At 38.6% G+C, this 18,629-nt stretch overlaps 1 protein-coding gene across 2 annotated transcripts in view; it reads right to left on the reverse strand.

Annotated features, from left to right (window-relative positions):
* LOC107385374 (cadherin-22) overlaps positions 1-18,629 on the reverse strand; it is a 298,526-nt gene that overhangs the window by 194,514 nt on the left and 85,383 nt on the right. The window contains exon 2 of one of the 2 annotated variants that reach the window (XM_015959211.3): positions 16,191-16,308. The exons of the other annotated variant lie outside the window; for it this stretch is intronic. The gene's annotated coding sequence lies outside the window, so the exon portion shown is untranslated. The remainder of the gene's footprint in view (positions 1-16,190; positions 16,309-18,629) is intronic. 2 annotated transcript variants of the gene reach the window in all.

The following is an 18,629-nucleotide window of genomic DNA, read 5'->3' on the forward strand; positions in this document are numbered from 1 at the left end:
CACTTCATATCAGTTACTTAAACCAATGTTTACTCAACTGTATATGGTATTTATTTAAAAATGCTTTTATTTTGATTCTTAGTGGGCTTCCTAAACTTATTTTGGTGTGGCTTTTTCTGTTTTATTACTCACAGCAACAAGTAAACATCACATAAAATGTTGCCTCATGATTTCTGCGTGCTGCCGTTTACGTATTTTATGACCACAGCAATTAACCGGCTGAGCTGTATTTCAATTTTAAGCAATGGTTGATTAATTGTCAGATCACACATAAAAAGCACGCTGGATTGCTATTATCTGTCACACCGAGACAGATCTCAGACAGATCCTGAGACGGTCCTGCCTGACATATTTATTTTATTCACGGAAAAAAAAATCAGACTAGTGATTTCTCTTGGCGTTCAGCTTATACATTCAAACAGCACAGCACTCTAAACTTATTTGTCCATCCATCCATTTTCATCCGCTTATTTGGAGTCGGGTCGCGGAGGCAGTAGCTTACGTCGAAAGGGACTTCCCTCTCCCCAGCCACTTGGGCCAGCTCCTCCGGGGAAACCCCAAGGTGTTCCCTGGCCAGGTCCACTCTGACAACTTCTGGTATTTTTAAAAAGCATCCCAGGAGAATGGAATGCCCTGGTCCTGTAGAATGAGCCCTGGCATTTTTACTGTGATTGCCTGTTTTTCTGTAAAATCACAGAAAAAGAGAGATGCTCGGGTCGAGCAGGCTGCTTCATGCGCGTTCACGCTCAGGCATAGCCCGTAGCATTTGCTATCTGTAGCTTTACCAGCAGAGAGGGAGGCAGTGCCAACTCAGCGACTTTGTAACTGTTCCTAACGCCTAGTGATGAACCTAGCTACATTTCTGATGACCCTTAGCTACATTCTTCTAGATATTTCCTGCAAATTAGCAACAAAATAGCCATTTTCTCTCCGAACCGTTCTTTGAACGTTGTTCCAGGTGTCATCAACAATATAAAAGTTACAGATACAGATGACATCACCAGAACTTTAGCACACCTATTAAGACGTCAGACTCCCATGCAGAAGATACAGGTTCAATTCTTGATGTGAACCTAGTTTATGTAGAATTTATTTTTTACATTAATGGTATATTTTTTTACAGTAAGATGCCCAAATTTTTATTTGAGACTCACCAAAAAAAATGAATTAACAGATAAAAAAGATGTGGGTTCAACTTTCATTTTGGAACAATTTTTCAAGCAAGGGAAGGGAAGCTCTGTGAAGCTGACAGATTGACCCATCTTAAACCTTTGTCGGCTGTGCTGAAGAGAAATGTACAGAACCGTATTATTTAATTAATTAGATGCGCATTCGCCTGTCCTCTGTCCTCCGGGCCACACACACACACACACACACACACACACACACACACACACACACACACACACACACACACACACACACACACACAGGACTGTCTCAGCTGTTATTTTCGTTAAGGAGTGTGCACGTACAGCATGCGCGCCTTGTGCACGAGCCTACTATTGTATCTGCCGTTACACTTTTGGCCTGAGGGGGCAATCGCGAACATAAAAATTCTAAACTCTGTAAAGTCCCTTTAAGGAACATACTGTAACTAATGGGCCACTCTCCATGGTGCTGAACCTCCAGTTGGGGGATCTGGTTAGGCAGCCTCTGCTGGGGGAGGCACTCTCCATGGTGCTGAACCAGCAGGAAACCATCCTGAAATGACCTATTGACCTGCTGGACTTCTCACATGGGGACCGCAACTCACAGGGCTCATAACAGAGGGTGGAATGATCACATTTGAAAATCCTCACATTTCTATGTCACACTGTGAATTTGCACTCACGTTCTTCCCCATCTTGGCTTGTGTCTGCCCACAGGAAGGCTTTTTTTCTTTGCAGCAAGGAGATAGAGCAGAGATTGTCTTTGTGATAGTGACTTGCAACATGGCTGAACGTGTTCTGTTAGCTAATCAGAAGCAAGGTGTGTGCATATCATTGATAATAATGAGCAATCCTGCTGTTTTCAGCCCACCAGCATAACTCTTCAGAAAAGGAGCATCATGGCTTTTTTCAATGACTCACAAGGCATTGATTCACACTAGAAAACACTGCAAACGTGTTGAATAAATGAGTAAACTACACATTTAAAGAAATGTAGAATGCACAGGAGTTATTAATGGAACACAGATTAAACTGTGGCCAAAGATTGGGCATGGAAAAAAAGTTCAATTAGAAACTGTTGCCAAAAAATGTCTTTGGTTTAAAAAAATCTATTTTGTTCATGCTGGAAAATACTAGAAGCTGGTCAAGACCTTCTCCTGCACTGGGCTCATTAGGTTGTAAAACTTTATTTCAGCTAAAGTCACTTCTCTCTTTGGTTCAAATTGTTTCCTAAGTTAATTGTTAAATATGATTATTTTTGGTGAATGGTTTTAAACATCAATAACTGATCTGTACCTGTTATTGATGTCAAATTATTCATAAAGCAATACATGCCCTTAGCTCAGTTAGTTTCAAAGGGCAGCTAATTAGGAAGACAAAACAACAAAGCACGAAAAAAAAAAAAATTAAAGAAAGCCGACAGACAAACCATCAATAGATCCATACCCGTAATGATGTGTCTAACCACAGAATAAACTGCTCCCACGGGGGGCCAGCTGGCCGTTTCATTTTAAGGCCACACATGCACCACAGTAGCAAACATTTATCACTGAGCAATGGGATGTTATGGACTCTGGGAGAAAGGAGCACTGTAGATCCTGCCCCCACACACGTATACACACATGCAGGCGCTCACACACAGGGAAGCACACTGGCTACAGCTGAGGTGTAAACACACACACACACACACACACACACACACACACACACACACACACACACACACACACACACACACACACGCACACACACACACACACACACACACACACACACACACACACACACACACACACACACACACACAGTTTAATGTTGCATTCTCATGCATGTGCACTTCTATTTTTCATGCTCACTCGCAGACTTAACCACAATTGGCTGAGGTAGCATAGTAAAAATATTCACAGCTGCTAGCGCTGTAATGACACCCTGTTGGCTTAATAGCCCTCAAAGAAACAGTGGGGTGCAATGGGTCATCACAGAAACAATGGCAGAAGCATGTTCTATAGCTTGACTCCATTGGAAGGTGAACATTTGGAGGACTGTTTGCATTATTAAAGATGTTTAGCTCCGCCAAGTTTATATATGGATTTGTTTTTGTGTGTGCTAAATGGTAACTTGATACCATTTGCCTAATGAGTTAAGCTGCACTTCATCATATTAGGATCACCTTTATTCATCAAAAGCTCATCAGTTACTTCAAGGATTTAAATAGGTCTTACTCTAAGGGCCCAAACATTGTTTTTTCACAACAACAAAAAAAAATATATATATAGGTTATATTATGAAATGATCCTTCTAAACTTGGCACTGTTTCCAGAAATATGTTAATCCACACACAAAACCAAAAACTACAAATAATACAAAATGCTACAATGCCAGGTCTGGATGTGACAGTCAGTGTGTTTACATGCACATCTGAGTTGAGCCGGATTGTGCACTTTATCTGGATATGTTTTTGTCTTTGTAGTTTTAAAAATGGAACAGAAATACAATAGGAGTAACACGGTTATTGTTAAAATGCAAGGAGTAGAAAATACTGATTATTATGTGAACATTGAAGTAAAAAGTCAACTAATAGTAATTACTCTAGAACATACCCCAAATTTCTATGTAAGTGTAGCATCATGAAGAGACTGTTTTTCCACCTAAATGTCATCTCCTTGATATTGCTCAAGGCCTGTGATGCATCGGCATCTAGACTAACTAGCTATTTGCCTCCCCCTACGGCTCAAGAGAAGACAAGAAGAACTCTTAAATTAAGAACTCTTTTAGAATCAGAACTATTAAAAAAATAATTAATTAACATATGTTAGCCCAAATAACGATGTGAAGCAATGTTCAATCAATCTGTGAAATGAAAATATTAATTACTTGATATTATAATCCTATGATAGAACATAATAAGTAATATAACTTTAAATATTTACATTACACATGTAATGTTAAGTCACATGACACATTCCTTTTGTCTCGTCCAATCAGAGCTTTCGTTCTGATGCGTGGCTTTGTGTGTGTTTACACCATCCCCTTTTATCGTCAAATCCTGATTCGACCATAAATTAAAACATCTGGATTATAAAACAAACTCCCACATCACCCTTAAACTCAATTCAACGTTCTAGAGTTTCGAGGTGGCCACTCGTCACTTTTTAACAACAAGATAACAAGCTGGATAACAAACCTGTTGTGAGCTGCATCTGAACGCAATGTCCTTCAGACTGAGAGCAGAACTCACCGACATGGCTAGGTCCCTGCTGATGCTGTAAACCACATGTTGCTTACCTGGAGGCATTCCAAAGACTAGTCTGTCGTACTGAACATTGTTTCATCGGTTTCAGTACCAAAAGGGGGGTCCGAGGACATGGCATTCTGGATCTACCATGGGGATCTCCGCAAGGGTATGTAGATGACAAGACAATGTCTGAATGTGTTTTTGAAACTCCAAATGCAGTTTAGAGCAAACCATTCGCTCCCACACAGAACTAACGCTTCTCCAAAAACGAGAGTTCTGATAACAACATGCCATCACACCACCATCTTGCCTCATTCACAACTAGATCCATTCATCACACAGAGTGTTTAGAGTTAGTTTGCCTTGTAATTTGTTTTTGAAATAAATCTTCTTAAACGTTTAAACTTAGTCTCTATCTCTCTTTGACTCTTGGTTAATACGAAGTGTTATCTAATCCCTGCAATAAAAAGTTCCGATCTTCTGGTTAAAGTAATAATCAGATTGGTATTTCATAATTATATGGAATCTCACATTTTATGATTCATACATAAGACGTAACTATTGAATCATTACATATGTATGGTGACAAAGTCTTGTTTCTACCTTTGGTAGACAAGATGCTGAAACGATTAAAACCTTTTTTGCATATTTACAAAAACTTGTTCCATTTTTGCAGCACCTTACTACAGAAAGGTTACATTATAGTTCAAATTTACACTGAGTGCCAATCAATTGTAGCAAATGTTTTACATTCTTTTGTGACTGATCGTGTTAAAGGTGTGGATCACTCGTTTAATCAATACATTTGCAGTGGTCTCTCGTAGGAATGAGTGCCTTGCAGGCAGTACTCAGGGCCAGAAAAACCCCCACAAACTCCTGCTTCAGCTGGATCAAGTCTGCGACATCACAGCTGAGCTTCAGGCGGCAGGTTTTGAAGTCTTATTTCCCGATGATTTTTTAGACATCTCGCCTCAGATTGGCTAACAGCAACATGACTCTGCCACGGACTTGCAACATAGATGTTTTACCTCCACAATTAATATCTCCAAGCCAGGAGGAGCTTCTCCCACGAGGCTAATCTAAAGCTTAAATTAGCAGAGACATTTGCTGCTGGTTATCGAACATTAAAACAACAACAGCCTTCCCTGTCGGGACTCAAGATCAGTGAGTCCATGAATATAAGTTTGCAGTGTGACATAGACCTGTGATGATTTTCAAATCCTTGAGTTTCATTGTCTATTTTCTACCAGAAGCTAATGCAGCAGATTAAATTCATAAAAAAAGCATTAAAAAATGTTTTTTCAGTCAACCATACCTTTAAGAGACATCATAATAAAGTTGTACTTTAACCATTTTATATGTTATTAAGTTTAGACATTATACAATAGCGGAATTTTTTTGAATCAGAGTTTGATAGTTATGTGAAAGATAATTGGCATCAAAATTGCAAAGTTCAACACATCATCAAAACATTAAAGGATTGATTGCAACCTTCAAAATAAATATGCTACTAACATTTATTGATTACACTCTCGCTTCATAATTGTCTGACATACTCAAAACCCCTCTGCTTATTAAATCCCTAATATGAGAGTTTTAAATAATGCCAGGCACCAAATATGATTTATGTTTCTGCAGAAAATATAAAGTAGCACAACTAAGTGTTCTAATCTAAAGTTGATGGTTTTTTACAAAAAAATGAATCTCTCCACGTAAACCTATTTTCAGAGCCGTTTTTAAATCTTCTTCATAGGTGTGCTAATTGCTGCTCAAAGGCTTGAAGACACCTGCCATGATTCTTTAGAAGGTATAGAAATAAATGAGCCTCTTTTAATGAGGGTCAAAATCATGTTGAGCTTAAATACTCAAGCTTTGGCAACACAACTTACCCGTTCAAGGGATTACACAGCGTAGTTGTCCGTTTAAATACCATGTTTCATTTCCAGGAGGATCTAGAGGTCATTTGATCTTCATAATGTGTATGACACTCAAAAAATGTGACTCGTGTGTCACCTGATTGAGTGAAGATTGGGGCATCAGTCTTTAAGTGTTTGCACAAGACCTTTAAAGTGAACTAAAGCCTCTATTCTAGCAAGATAGGAAACCCCCAAATTCAAGTTTTGTGTATATATGTATACACTACCTGGCTAAAAATATATTTTTTAAAGCTGCCGCTTGGATTTAATCCCCGGTAGGAGCCTCCTATTGGATAATGGCTGCATTATCTGTCATTTATATTCTTGGTTATTAAAGCCCAACTGGTGCAATGAGCGGCTTCTCATTTCTTAAAAAAAACATGTGCAAAGACACATCTGGTGGTCGTGGAAAAGATGTCAGTCTGTTTGAGAAGGGTCTGATCATTAGCATGCATCAAGCAGAGAAAACATCTGAGGAGATTGCAAAAACAGCTAAATGCATTATTAAAAACTGGTCTGAGTCCAGATGGACCCTGTTCCAGAGTGATGGTGCATAAGGGTGAGAAGAGAGGCAGATGAAGTGATGCACCCATCATGCCTAGGGCCTACTGTACAAGCCTGTGGGGGCAATGCTATGATCTGAGGTGGCTGCAGTTGGTCAGGTCTAGGTTCAACAGGATGTGCTCCAAGAATGGGGTCAGCTAACTACCTGCATATACTGAATGACCAGGTTATTCCATCTTCCTTGATGGCACGCTTTTATTCCAAGATGACAATGCCAGCCTGGCTAGGAGTCATTGGGCTCAAGTAGTGAAAGAGTGGTTCAGGGAGAATGAGATAATTTTCACACATGGATTGGCCACCACAGATTCCAGACCTGAACCCCATTGAGAATATTTGGGATGTGCTGTAGGAGGCTTTGTGCAGCGGTGGTAGTGGCAGAGTGTCTGCCCCGAGAGTGGAAGATTGGGGTTCAAATCCCAGTCGGGTCATACCAAAAACTTTAAAATAAATGGGACCCAATGCCTCCCCTGCTTGAGACTCAGCTATAAGGGGTTGGATTGGGGGTTAAACCACCAAATAGTTCCCGAGGGCAACCACAGCTGCAGCTCAATGCTCCCAATGGGGTTGGGTCAAATGCGGAGATGAATTTCTCCAGTGTGTGACTAACGGGACTATATATATATATATATATATATATATATATATATATATATATATATATATATATATATATATATATATAGCGTGTATATATACATGCTCTGGAACCCACTGCCCATTACATTTAGGCTGAAATCCTCTCTGCCTGTTTTTAAATCTCGTTTAAAAACCTACTTTTATGACTTGGCTTTTAGACAGTGATTCATGTTATCGTGTTATGATTTAATAGTTTTTATTGTTGTGTTTTATCTTCTCATTGTTTTTTTCTTTTTTGTTTTAAATTGATCATGCCTGTTCAGCACTTTGGTCAGCTCTCACGCTGTGTCTTAAATTGTGCTATAGAAATGAAGTTGGTATGGTATATATATATATATATATATATATATATATATATATATATATATATATATATATATATATATATATATATATATATTGCAGATCTTCACATGTTTGCTACTTCATTCTGATAAATGGAAAAAGAGATTCTTTTCAAATCTAGTCAATAGTGAAGAGCTGAAATGCCCCAGCCTCACTGAGCAGATGACTGTTTGCTGCTCAGGGTGACTGACAAACTACAAATCAACAATATACACTAGACTGATTGAAACACAGAAACATGGGTGCTATAATACACCCACACAAATATACATCCACTAGCTACATGCCTTATGAGTGGTCCAGATTTTCAAAGACACATTGTCACCACAGACGTTTGCACCTGATGAAAACATTTGAAAGATGTCCAAGATTGGTCTGAACAGATGACTAAAGAACAAATAAGTTGGAGAAAATTTAGTCAATGAAAGGCATTTCCTATTTATGTAGAAACAAACAAAAATGAGACAATAAGACACAAACTGGCATTCGCTAAAGACAAAGAAATAGGGGACAAAATGGAAAAAAAAAGACACTAGCACAGAAGGAGAGAGGATGACTCAAAGACACTAGATGAGTGATCCTTTGTGTCCCATACTTCACCCTAGTGGCATAGGACTCAATCAAACTCTCCTCATTCTTACCCATGCATTAGCTTAGCAAGCACAGACCTTCTTTCACTCCTTCAATTAAATGCCCACCCGCACATAATTAACGACTGTTTTGTCCACAGATCAATAATGGCTCTGTTCATTAAAAGTCCCTTTGCTACTTCAGACATCCCTTTTCTTAGTTCACTACCAGATCTGAGCGCCTAACAGAATTTTCATTCTGGTTTCATGTCTGCAGATTCTCCTTATTCTTAAGCTTTTTCAAGAGAGAGCGGCACGAGAGAGCGGAAGTCAAAGAGGTGATGAAAGCTGACAAAATGCAAGAAAAGCTTTTTGAAATGGGGTGTGAGGACTAATGGGAACTCTGAATCATAGTGGTGGGCCTTGTTTGGCTGTTCATCGCACAAGACCACAAAATAATAGTATCATCCTTTAAGGAAACAGTATGTTCTGCTAAACAAGAAGCAATGTACCCTGATTTACCCTCCCACAGCACTTGTTGGATTTTGTAAACAGATGAAGAAACCTTTGTTTTCTTACACATTAAAGGCTAAGTTCACTGATAAACCGTTTTTTCCCCATTCTTTTTTAACCCTCTCAGGCTCAAAATAAGTTTTGATAAAAGGACGAACATCTAAGTCCTTCAGGAGCCCTTCTGAGTTAAAAAATGCTCATGAAGTGCATATGTGGAGTAACCAGGTAGGTAGGTTTTAACGCTGCAGATCTGCAATGCCTGCCTCCAGAGGGTTAAATATGATTGGTCACTTTGAGTTTAATGTGCATGGTGAATATGAAAATAGTTTTCTACCCTTATTTTATGCATTGGCCGCCAATCAAAAACAGACAAGGAAACTCTCAGCTTAGAAAAGCCAGTCATTATCAAGTCTCATTCATTGAGTCACCCATCTTGGCTTGCGGCAGGAGAAGGCTGTTGTTAATTTAGCATCCAGGAGAGAGTAGAGCACATCTTAGAAAGTAGAAGCTAACCATTAGCATTAGCAACTTAAGAACACAACAGAACTCCTTCAGGCTTGTGTTATTTGTGGAGACAAAACAACAGAGTTAGTGTAAGAGTCGTATTGTTAACCAATGAAATTCGAGATGTAAGGAAATAATACTCCAAAACCTGCCGTTTTCAGCTCCCCTCTGCTTTGGCTCACTTCAAATCCATGAAACAGGAGAACCAATGTTTGTATTCCTAAAGAGATTCACTCACAAGGCTTTCATTTACACTAGAGAACACCACTAATTAAAAAATAAAAAAGTGAAGTGAACTTGATCTTAAAAAAAAAAAACATTTACTGCATACAACACCCAGTTTTTTTATAATATCCTGCAGTTTACAGCTAGAAACAGTGTTTAGATGCAAAGGAAAATTCTCCCTGTTACTTTTTTTAAAATATAAAGGACCAATAAGCAGCAACAGGAACCGAATTGTGTTAGAACATGCCTGTCTGTCAGCCACCTGCCACAGCTAACCCACGGAATGATTGGACCAACCATTGCTTCAGTCTCAAGGACACACACAACAAGTGCACACCCAAACACATATCTTGTTTTCCAATGTAAGGAATAGTGTTGCCTCTCGCTTCTCCCATCTGCCATTGAATCACAGCGTCCCTGGAGAGAGGTAACAGGGTTTAAACAAACAGCACTCTCATACTTGGGTGTGTTTTTATTGTGTTTCTTTTTATTTCTTTGTCGTCATCTCAAGAGAAACCTCACAATTAATTAAATTATACTGTTTCTTTGCAATATTGCAGCAAGAAAATTTTTCAAAGGTAGCCATGTTACATCAGTAGCTGTAGTAACTTGTGTGTGTGTGTATATATATATATATATATATATATATATATATATATATATATATCTGTATATACATTTTTAACTTTACCTCATTGTATGTGGTTTTCTGTATCTGCAGACTCTCTACATAGACTTTTTTTTCTATAGCTTTAGGCAGTGTGTTTGATGTTTGTGGTAGTTGAGCTGTTTGAGTAAAATCCTCTTTGGTCAAGCCAAGAGAGAAAATGATGACATGAGCAGAATTAAACTGGCAAAAACGTCTCATAAACCACTTTGAATCCTAAACATTTTCTTCATCTGCCTGTAATTCAGGTCCCCGTTTTTCAGAGCCAATTTAGAATCCTTCCATACTTGGTCACTCTTGCTGCAGATGAACTCCCTTGTGTAACATCTGGCATTCTCTAAGCAGACTGCATCCCTCCATTCACTCCCTTGTTCATAAGCTGCTGTAAAATTGCCCCTCTGAAACAGCTCCACTGTGAATTCTTCATTTAGCGAAGCAGCTCTTTCTTGTGCCGAGTCAGAATCATCCTTTCATTTTCTGTCGTAATGCTCTAAACACTGTCACATGAGTTCTTTCTGTCTGCGTTTTTTTTACACTGATGAATGTGGCGGAATGATGCTGAATTCCCCAGCTCCCATTGCTATGATGTGTGCCAATCTCTTGGATTATGAGACATATGGAGACATGTGAGCACAGAAGCATGAGCAAATAAACTCAGTGAGTGTAACATAGTTATACAGGAATGCCTGACAGAGACGGGAGAAACTAATCTAGACTTTAGCATGTTCATGCACGTTAAATATTGACCTATTTCAAAAGCTTGCACATAAAATGTTTTTACTGAACTAAACTGAGAATCTGAGGTTTGAAAAAGCATAGAAGAAAGCCCAAAAGGGCCTAATTTGTAAATCTGAACTTACCATTAATATTTTAAGGCAAAGAACTTAAATCATATCTTGATTTCTTAAACAGTAGAACTGTTATGCTCAGAAGCAAACTACTCTTAAAGAGTAAATTAAACATTTATTTAGTATTAAATGGGTCTAATGTGATGAATTAAACCCTTAATGTAAAATGTATTACAACACATGGACAAAAACTTAGTTTTTACACTGTAAAGTCCACGTCTGATACTTTTACTCTTTCTTTTTTTATTTAAAATCTACAGTTGCTGTTCCAACTGGACAGAAATAAATGTAACACAGAGAGGGGAAAAAGACGGACATCAACCCAACCTCCCTGCTGAGTTAGTAGATCTGCTGCTGACTGCTGTCTGGCCTGGGAGCTACACCAGGTCACTGTAAATCTAACAAGTTTTGGCCATCAAAGTTTGTGTGTGTGCGTGCAAGTGTGTGTGTGTGTGTGTGTGTGTGTGTGTGTGTGTGTTTGCAGCTTCCCAGTATGTGCAGTCAGTCTGGTTTTGATCAGCGCAGAAGGATTTAAAGCTAGTAATACTTTATCCTGGCCCTCTACCAGTGACATACTTTTTTGCTATTCCAACTCTTTGAACTGTAGGTCCTCCGTCGTGTTGAAGAAAACCACAATAATTTACATATAAACTACTTTTTCTATATTTTCTGCTTCATTGTTTGACGTCAATAGTGTATTTCCTTCACAAAAATACCATTGTTCCATAGACATGGAAGTTTTAAATTGTTCATCCAGTAACAAGAATTTTAGATAATGAATTTGGTAAAATAAATAAATAAATAAATAAAATAAAATAAAAACCTATTCTTTCTTTGCACTGCTATCAAGAGAAAAAGGTCTGTGAATATCTGTAAATGTATCAAAATATATCCTGAACAACTGGGTGGGTTTTAATGAACCTTTAAAGTGCTTTCTTTTACTCATATTTTCAATTTATTTGCTGTGGTCTCTAGTAGTCTTGAATGTCTCGTAAGTCATACTCTGAAGAAAAAAGGCTCCGCTGTACCTGTTTAAGGTACTAGAATTGAGTGAGATCACAGCTGAGCTTTAGACACCAGGATTTGGACACTTATTTGCTGGTATGTGGACATCTCACCTCTAATTGGCAAACAGCAACACGACTCTACCACTGATGCTGTTTTCTCTGCAACGTTGATGTTTTATCTCCACAAATATCACAAGCCTGAAGGAGTTCTGCTGTGTGGTGAAGCTGCTAATGCTAATGTTAGCTTCTACTGACTGAGATGTTCTCTGCTGTTTCCTGGACACTAAACCAACAACAGCCTTCCCTATTGCAAGCTAAGATGGATGAGTCCATGAATGATAAGTGACAGTGGAACGTAGGTCTGTCAGGCTTTTAAATCAGAAGCTAATGCAGTAGGTAGGTGTTGAAGACTATTTTGTTCACCCTACGTTAGTAAGAATCACTTAAAAATAGTCAACAACTAATTGCCTTGTGGAGTCAACCTTGTTCATAATGGCTGCCATAATGACTGGACACTTTACTTTCATTAGAATGAATGTTGTGTTTTTTCTGTGGTTTTACTGAGAAAATGACTTGATCTTATTCGGAATGACAAATTGTCATATTTTCTGTTGTGACTGAGAAATAACTATGTTCACTGCAAAATGTTTTACTTTATTTAACTTTTTTTTATGTGATCGTCTCTACAATTTTCACATGCAGGGTTAACGTGAACATTGTTGGGGTAATGCTCAGACTAAAAAAGCCAGTCAGTTCTACATCACATAGTCAAATTTACATTAACAGATTCACCCATTCTGGCTCACGACGGCGAAGGCTGTTGTTGATTTGGCATTCATGAGAGACCAGAGTGCATCTCGGCTAGTAGAAGCTAACCATTGGAATTAGCAACATGACCACATGGAGGAGCCCTATCGGGCTTTTGTTATTTATGGAGATAAAACACCACCCAATATGCCATCTGTTTGTTTTCACTCGCTTATCTGAATCTAGGACGCTGGGGCAGCAGCTCCAGCAGGGAGGCATAAAACTCCACCAGCTCCACCAGCAGGATCCCCAGGTGTTGCCTGGCCAAAGTGAAGATATAATCCCTCCCACACGCCCTGGGTCAACCGAGAGACAACGTGGGGTTTAAAAGACTCTTTATGAATTTAAAAGCAGGGTACCAGAGTGCATGGAGCAGAGGGTTACCAGGCTTTACATGGCCTCATCCACCTGTGGAACATGAAGGGTCAATTGAATTGTGGAGTAGGTGGCAGACCAAGACAGAGAGGCCTTGGGAAAAAACAACTAGTTTCAACTATTTTTTCCTGAAATATACATTTGACATCATCCCAACTTATTCTAAAACAGCCTTATCATTTCTGGTTTTGGGTCTGACACCAAAAACTCACATACTTCATCTTTCACAGCGCTATCTGGCATCATTTAAATGAAATAGTGACATAAGAGGTGACAGCATGGCTACGAAGATTGGTGTCGAAACATGAACTTGAAATGGTTATCCGTACCTTTATCTCCTTCCATCTAGATTACTGTAACACACTCTTCACATCTTTTAACAAATATGCACTTGACCGCCTTCAGTTGGTCCAGAACTCTGCAGCGAAGCCCCTAACTGCAGGAGCAAACAGAAGAGCACACATCACTCCTATTCTAATGTCTCTGCACTGATTACCCGTTAACTTTAGAGGTCATTTTAGAATCCTGACTATAAGTTTTAATGCTCTACATGGTCAAGCTCCTCCCTATATTACTGAACTGTTGAAGCCTTATGCTTCAACCTGAGCCCTCAGGTCCACACACCAGAACCTTCTAGAAGTTCCAAAAGTTAGATATAAAAGTCGAGGTGATCGCTTCTCCCAGGCTGTTGCACCTCAACTTTGGAATGAACGTATTTTATCCTGACGTAGTATTGACAGTTTGGACATTTTTAAAAACAGTAAAAGACCATTGTTAATTAAAGGTGCTTTCATGTCAATCTTTTGTTTTCTTGTTTTTAAATCAAATTTGTAATCATTTTTCATTTGTTTTTTGATATTTTATCATTTATAACTTTATTTGTTTGATTTTAATTTAATTCTGATTGAAGATCATTATGACTTTATCATTTGTTTTGTTTTTGATCCTTGTGAAGCACTTTGTGATTCTTTGTGATAAAATGTACATACTTACTTCAATGAGTACAACTGTGTCACATTAGCGACATTTAAGATATTGTATTGGCACTTATGATCATTATGGCAGGGACCTGACAAACCAGGAGCCGTGTGAAACAAGAACTGGTAGTTTAATGGTGACTCTTTCCTCATAAAGACTTCTAAGGTGGTATTATTTTATAGATTATCATGAACCGTTATGATTTACTGATATAACACTTGATTATCATTCAAATATTTATTGAATGCACACACATTTATTTTGTAAGAGTTTTTAATGCACATTATTATTATCTTTTTTTTTGTTGAGGGGAAATGAAACATCAAGTGGTCTTGCAGAATGAGCTTTTTGGTTTCTTTTAGATTTCAAACACACACACACACACACACACACACACACACACACACACACACACACACACACACACACAAGGATAAGAGCAGCAGCACAGCACAAATCCCAAATGTATCAGATTATGCCGCATGGTCCATTCAGTTACATGTGAAAACAGATGGTTGTACACAAAATCAAAAACTAATAATCTCGAGATTGGGTCCTTCAGTTAGATATTTACTCTGATACTCAAAAGACCTGGCATACTACGAGGCATATTAGGACAAGTCTGTGAGGCCAGTAAGCCGACTGACGGTGTGGGTGTGGGGGGGGGGGGTCCAAAAAAGTGGGGTAATCCTGCCCACTAGCAATACATGTCTGCATACTGTAGTGAAGCTCAAGCTGGCTCACTTTCACAAACACACACTCAGCTTTTTACCCTCGTTGTCCAATCAACAAACTCAATTATTCTATTACGGTAATAAAGAGATGATTATGAGATGTAATGTTGTTCTGTTGCTCATACAAATAAAGTGTGGATCTAATGAATGAAGCAGTACTGATGGATCACATCATTTCATGTATTTGCATTGCATTGTGATTATGTGCTGTACAGACTTACCAGTGATGGTAGGAGAGGAGGCTTTGCTTTCATATAAAGCATTATATACGATTATATTTTTTCCACATTTAAAGTAACACTAAACAGTTTCCTGCTTTTATGCCCTACTGTTTGAAAGTGGAATTACACCCGCCACAAACACCCTGCATCAGCCTGCTGTAGCTAGCACTAACAATGAGCTAACAGTAACGTGAGCCAAGTCCTCCCAAATATTTTTACTTACATGTCCAGATGTAACAAAGTCAGATCACTATCAGCTAATGATGCTATTGCCTCCTTCAGCTTCCTCAAACTAGCGTACGTTGAACTAATGTTTACTCTGGTTTTATTTCTTTGCTTCACCTTCAAAGACATTTCTCTCTTACTTTCACTTCCAGGCTCTACCATGATGCCAACAGAAAAACAAACTTATTTTTTCTTCTTCTTATGTTTTTAGTGACATTCTGGTAACTGAAAAAGCTAACTGCTAGCCTTTTTATTAGCTACCAGCATGGAAAATAGTGAACAATCGTTAAGCAGGTAAAAAGCGCCCCCTAGGACACCTCCCCACTCCAAAAAACAAGAACGGCTTCTGGTCAGCTGAGGAATGTCAAATATGAAACTGGTCAAGTGTCTAACTCAACAATCACTGAGATCAATGTTAAAAGTCTAGCTTGAAGTTTCAAATAAAAATGATGTAGTGTTACTTTAAGCTGATTCACATTTTTCTAATTGCTGACACCACATGACCAGTTAGATTTTAATTTTCTTTAACAACAGTTTTTTTCTTCTAAGGCAAGGCATGCATGAAAGTAGGTTTTATAAAATAACAAATAAATTAAATGGCCTAATGGGTTTCTTATTACTTTTTGAACTTATTATTTTATAGCCCTCAGTGTATGCAAAACAGACTCACCATCCTTTAGCCAGATAACCTTGCTGCCATTCTGAGTGAGTGATGGCTCCGAGGTCCTTCAGGTTGGCTCTACATTACCATCCGACATCACTCCCCTTCCGGCTCTCTTCTTCGACTTCTGTAAAATAAATAAATAAATAAATCTGCCCTGGAGTGAACTTCTTTGTTGATCTCTCTTTAAAATCAACAAATCCCCCCATTAGGTTTTTAATGGGAGTGTTAAGGGACAGGTGAATGAAGCGAGGGGTGGGAGGTGGAGGTGGCAATTTGCTAATGGAATGTGAAGAAAAGTGGTGGGATAAAAAAAACGATTAGAAAAATAAATTCATTTAAAAGCACCTTTGGTCTGTCTGGATAACATAAGAGTGAGTTATGGGGCAGACACTAAAGTGGATTTAACAAACACCATCATTTACTGCTTTCTTGGTCTGAAGTACACGGTGGAGAGTGAGGGATGCTTAGGGAGAGATGAGATAGTGGAAGAGGAGGAGTCTGCAATCTTCATTTAATTATTCGCTACACCCCCCGGAGCCACCCAGCCAAACACACACATGCATAACAGCAATCCCCTGAAATTGTGGAGTAGCTGTTCGACTGTTAATTATGTCAAACTTGAGTCTAATCACACAAACTTCATCCAAATGATGATAAAGAGGGAAAAAAATGCTCCAACGACATCCTGTTGTCATGTAGCTCTGCCCAGATTACAAGCCAAAGACTCTGTGAGCAAGATGAAACTCCTGGATTTAGGCTTCTTAATTTAGTGGAACATGATTTATCTACCAACCAGCTAGAATAGAGGTAATTTCAACGGAGTTCGTTTGGTGGACACAAACAGACCCAATTTATTCTACCGATTTTAAGTACAGATGTAAAAAACATCCACCCAGAAATTCATCATTAGATTAGATACATTTAACAGGATATGAAGATGCAACATTTTCAAAATGGTGTAAAATTATATTGTCATGATGTGAGGGTGGAGATGGTGGACCAAGTGTGGTGGAGGGTTCCAGGAGGCAGAAGAACAGGCACGGATGAAATAAAAAATGGGTTTAATAGCAACGGGAGCGACAGGACAAAACGAGACATGCACATACACAAACAACAATGATCTAACAAAGACAGCAACAAGGAGGGAGGTATAAATACACAGGGAAATCAGGAACACATGGGCAGGTTAACAAGGGGCAGGTGAGAACAATAAGGGCTAATCAGGGCAGGAGAGGAACACAGTCAGGAAGGCAGGGGCAGATTGTGACACATATATATTTATATATATATATATATATATATATATATATATATATATATATATATTTGCAAAGGTCTCTGGTATAGATGAAAGCCTTGTGAGTCGATCTCTGTGGTAAAAATAAATAAATAAAAATAAAAAGCTCTGGCTAAATCCTGTTTCAGGAGGTAGAATTTAGCCAGATCAGAGGGGAGAAGAAAGCCACACGATCTGGTCATGGTCATGCTAGACCAGCTTAGTATGCTGGCTCTCCTATCAGAACATATGTTGGTAACACCTATGCTGGTCTGCGTGGTTATTTCAGCAGAGTTATCATTTAGCCTCCATGTAAAACTGATCAGATATTTAAAAGTAACAAGAAACTGTTTCTCAGTGAACTTGCTATTTAAATCCAACTTTTGAGATATCTTACAATTGTTTTTTATTCTTTTGAGAAAAATAATACTAGAAAGAAATAAAGAAAGAAAGAAAGAAAGGTATTGAGTATGTGTTCTGGACAGCTCTCAGTTACCACAGAAGAAATCTTAGTGTAACATCTCTAAAATTAACTGAGTTAAATTTATGTTTGTGTTTGTGTTTTCAACAGACCAATAGCTGTGGTGATCATCTTGACAACCAGCTTAGTGGCCTAGTGGTAGAGTGTCGGCCCTATGGAGATCAGAACTCAAATCCCAGTCGGATCATACCAAAGACGTAATAAAAATGGGACACAATGCCTCCCAGCTGGATTCTCAGCATTAAGAAGTTGGATTGGGGTTAAACTACCAAATAGTTCCCAAGCACGACCATGTCTGCAGCTCACCACTCCCTATAGGATGTGTCAAATGCAGAGGACAATTTTCACCACACCACACCACTGTGTGTGACAACTATGGGACTTTAATCTTTAATCTTATTTAATCTTGACAAAGGTGGATAAATAACAAATGTGCATCAAATGAGTTACATTAAAATCCATCCAGTAGATCATGAGATATTTGTCTTTGGAAATAGACACATAAATGTAGACACAATATCACCCACCTCTCACCTTTCAGCTCTAGATGATGAAAATTGGAAAATATGTAACTCAAGCTGCTAAGGCTGGATAGCATGTGCCCCAGATAAGCCAAGTACTGCTGAGGGACTGAAACATGCTCTTCGTTGACAAGAACTACCAGTGCACCAGACTCCTCTGCAGTATG

Source organism: Nothobranchius furzeri, chromosome 3 (genome assembly GCF_043380555.1).
Source record: "Nothobranchius furzeri strain GRZ-AD chromosome 3, NfurGRZ-RIMD1, whole genome shotgun sequence".
Classification (NCBI taxonomy): Eukaryota; Metazoa; Chordata; class Actinopteri; order Cyprinodontiformes; family Nothobranchiidae; genus Nothobranchius; species Nothobranchius furzeri.